This window comes from Dioscorea cayenensis, chromosome 8 (genome assembly GCF_009730915.1).
Source record: "Dioscorea cayenensis subsp. rotundata cultivar TDr96_F1 chromosome 8, TDr96_F1_v2_PseudoChromosome.rev07_lg8_w22 25.fasta, whole genome shotgun sequence".
Classification (NCBI taxonomy): domain Eukaryota; kingdom Viridiplantae; phylum Streptophyta; class Magnoliopsida; order Dioscoreales; family Dioscoreaceae; genus Dioscorea; species Dioscorea cayenensis.
In genome coordinates this window covers 283,610-287,929 of record NC_052478.1, presented here as the reverse complement: position 1 = coordinate 287,929, position 4,320 = coordinate 283,610, and positions in this window count along the sequence as shown.

Genomic DNA, 4,320 nt, shown 5'->3' with positions numbered 1-4,320 from the left:
TTTCACCACAGCAACCTTTCTTTGAACCATCCTACGCTAAACTTACCACATTGCTATTTGGGTTCAACTTCATAACCTACCTATTCGATTTGGAAAAACCACGGAGTTCATCACGGCTCATATTGGTAATCTTTTGAAGGTGGATGACCTTACATCTTCACTCGTTCGTTCAAGATTTGCTCGCATTTGCCTGGAGGTTGATCTCCAAGCCATTGATGGTGGCTTGCTCTGGTGACGTCTTCTACCAGTCTTTGTGGTGGTCTTATACGACGGCTTCAGGCCTTCACGCTACTCTTGCGGTTTGGTTGGGTATGGGTCGAAGGCTTGTCCTCGGCCAGGTGCTGGCGGGAGAAAGATCTCTCATCCCCATGGCGTCACAAGGGTTGGTGGTCGAATCAAACTCTCCCTCGATCGGCTTGGTTGACGATAACGCCATCGCAACACGTCCCGGATGAGATGAGCAAATCGTCCTTTACAAGTTTTAACGATCTTCGCCGGACTTGAGTTCGGGTCATGTTGTTAGCTCCCCTGGGGCGAGGTCATGTCGCGGTCGCGGTGCTTTGACATGTGGCAAGCATGCGGCGTGGACCGAAGCGGCGAGCGAGGCCTGGCGACAACGTCACTCACTCGACATCCCTCTGCGGCCGAGGTATACGTGGAGGCTTCCGGGTGGCGGTGGCCGCATCTCCTCCGCCGCGATGTTACTCTTGATTAATCGTGGTTGATGAGCCTCGTTTGGTGGTCTCTCGAGACCGACCCACCTCGGCTCTCTTTTCAAAATATCGATGCTCTTGTCAGGAAATCGCACCCGTCTCGTGCCTCCCGGTCAAATCCCGACGAACAAAGGCAAGGCGCCTTCCATCCGGCATAACTCTCCTCCACCCATTCTCCGTATGGCGCCCTTGGAAAATACCTCCCATCCTCCTGATGACCATGGTAAACCTCATCTGATGGCGGTGGATAGGGTTACTGCTACACTAGCATCAAACGCTCCTGACGAGGATGATCCTGGTCCTTCTTCTGATGCCGATGAAGAGGGTGTGGAGGATGTTGGTGATGAAGAAATGTCCGAGGAAGAGGATGAGATCGACGACTGACTCTAGATCGATCAAGGCGTTCGGCGTGAGAATCTTTGGTTAGGAAGAACCTTCACGGGTCCTAATGACCCGCATAAGAAGGGCCGAGTTGAGCGGGAGCCACTCCTCTAATTTCTCCTCTTTTCTTCTCTTTCGGTTTTATGGTTGGTGTTCATTCGTTTTTGTGTCTTTTCTCTTGCTTATTTTCATGATTAAGCCTAAGATTATTTGTTGGAATTGCGGGGGATATCTAGTATGGATACCTCCAACGGATCATGAGGTTTATCCGTCGTGATAAACCTTATACCCCGCTCGTTTAGTCAACTCGGGTTGACTCTCTTCGGTGTGGACCGTCTAGTTAAGCTTCCTCGCATGTTGGAAGTAGGTGATTCTGGCGGTTACTGGAGGTATTATGGTTATTGGAATATTTGTGAGCCTTGTTTCCCCTGTTGCTATTTCGAGAGAGCTCACATTTGATCATCTCTTCGGATCAATCTCATAATTGGCTGATTTCGATTGGTTTATAATAGTACTCGTATTCTTCTCAAGGGCTCTTTGGTTTGAACTCTCTAAACTCTCCACTCTTGATTTTCCGTGGATTATTATTGGTGATTTTAATTCTATTACCTCCCCTTGTGAGCATAAAGGTGGTTCTTATAACTATCTCCATGAGGCCACTTTTTCCTCAACTTTATTAATGATAATCGTCTTTTAGATCTTCATTTCCTTTGGAACTAACTTTACGGTGTAATAATAGATCGGTGTCGCTCGGAGATGGGCCGCCTTGACCGGTGCTGTCAATCTTGTGTGGTATTCCAAATTCAACTTCGTATACTCTTTCTCTTACCTAGGCTCTCGATCACGCCCCCTTCTTCTCATCGCTGTTAATAGTCCACTCTCAGTAAGCCCGCTTTATTTAGATTTGATAATTTTTGGCTTGACTACCGGGTTGTCATGTTGTGGTTAGGAAAGCTCTTAATTGCACTCCTAGCTGAGCAATGCCTTGCGTATGCTTTTAATCATCTCTTATCCTCGAGTGCGATCTCATATCAAATCTTGGTATGCGATCAAGCTTCAATTCTAATCGTCACAAAGCCCTCTCATCGACGAGGATGCTATTCGGAGTAGGTACAAACAGCGTGACATCTCCTCTCCCGATTTGCACTCTCATCTCTTAAATCTCTATGCTAAATTTGGTGATCTTCATAGGCAAAATGCTACTAAATGGGTCTCGAGCAGTAATCACCTACTCTTGGATTTGTAACTTGGTGATCGGAACACAAGTCATAACTACTGCGCGTATCCGGTAGCTACGCAGTCACTTATTTCTCACTACGATTATCGCGAGCACTATCTATTGACGCGAACTCTATTAATGATACCTTTTGAATTATTATTCTACACCGTGGGTCTCGCTAACTCTTCCCGATTCTTTATCCGACATTCTCTACGCTTTTCTACGGACGACCTTCCCATATGGCCTCGCCTTCTTCTTGACGGTGATATGCCTACCCGAGTTACTAAGGAAGAGGTTTGCTCGTATAGTCATGGAGCTCCCTTACGTAAGAGTCGGGTCCCGATGGTTTTACTCGGAATTCTATCAATTCTTTTGGAATGATATCGCGATCGACTCTTTCGAAGGTACATTAGCATTGTCTCGAACTATGAATTCCCTTCCTACTTTCTTTGGGTGCGCCTTTATCACCCCTTATCCCCAAGAAGGATAACCCCACGGTTTCGATTTTAGACCCATCTCCTTTGTATAATGCGTCTTTTAAGATATTGTTCAAGGTTATGGCTAACTCGACTCAAGCTTGTTCTCCAAGCTCATTGGTCGAGACAAGTTGGGTTCATGGCTGGCTGTGAGTCCTTTTGACAATATCATTGCTCTTGTGAGATTGCCCATACGATTGAGAAAGGATTTACCCACCCCCCTAGGATGATTGTCAAGATTGACATTGAAAAGGCTTATGATTCTATTAGCTGGAATGCAATTCTTGCCACCTTAACCAGAGATGAACTTCCTCCAATTTGGGTTTTTGGATTAAGAACCGCTCTTTCCGCTTCTTCCTTCTCCTTCCTCATCAGGTGGTCACCTAGTCCTTGGTTTACTTCCCTCCCGAGGTATTGGGACAAGGGGACCCTATTTCCTCCTATCTTTCATTTTGGTCCCCTGAATCTCACTTCCATGCTTAACTATGCTCTTCACTCGAATTGATTCTGAGGTTTTAATTCTAGGTTAAATGTTAATTTCAACCACTTGATGTACGCTGACGATCTTGTTCTTATTTCTCATGCTACCAGAAAGACTACCAAATGCATCAAGCTCTGTCTTGCTATTTATGGTCGTCTTACTGGCCATCATCACTCTTTCTCAAATCACAGATACTTCCCTTCCCGTTTAATCTATAGAGTTAGGAACATCATTTGCACCATTCTTAACTTCACCATGCTTCTTTCCTTTTACTTATTTAGAGTGCTCATTTCACCCAAAAAGAATTGCGTGTGATGTCTTTTAATCCTATGATGAGCAAAATTGTGAGATCGTAGTCGAATTGGAACACTCTAAACTTTCACAATCAACCAAAGTTATCCTCATTAACTCGCCCATCCTTTCAGATCCCAACCTACTACTCTTTCCAGCGTATATAATCCCTGGATCACATGCTCTCAAGGAAATTAATAAAATTGTTAGGGATTTTCTTTGGTATAAAGGTGGCAATGGAAAGGGCATCCATGCGATTTGCTAGGCAAATCTTTCTCTTCCCAAGCCTGAGGGGGGTCTAGGTATTAGAAACCTTTCTCTTGCCAAAATTTCTTTGATGGATAATAATGTTTTCAAGTTTTTAAATGGCTGTGAGGCTATCTAGGTTGATATCCTTGTGTCTAAATATGGTAAGTTTAACTTTTGGAGAGATTCTATTCCCTCAGGTTGTTCTTGGTTTTTTAGAGGTCTACGCTATATCGCCAATCATCACGAGCCTTATTGCTCTTTGATTTACTGTGAATCCTAATATGAGCTTCTTTTCTATTTGATCCTTATGTGATAGTATCCCCATCGCCTTTAAGCCTACCTACAGTAATATGACTTTGGACTTGGAAAAATTCTCAAGTCTCCGAGCTTTTATTTCTCACGGTGTTTGGGACTTTCAACAGTTGTTCAATTTATTTGATACTAATGTGGATTGTCTTAAGGACAAGCTTGGGCATATTGATTTTAACTCTCCTTGTCACTGGTTGTGGA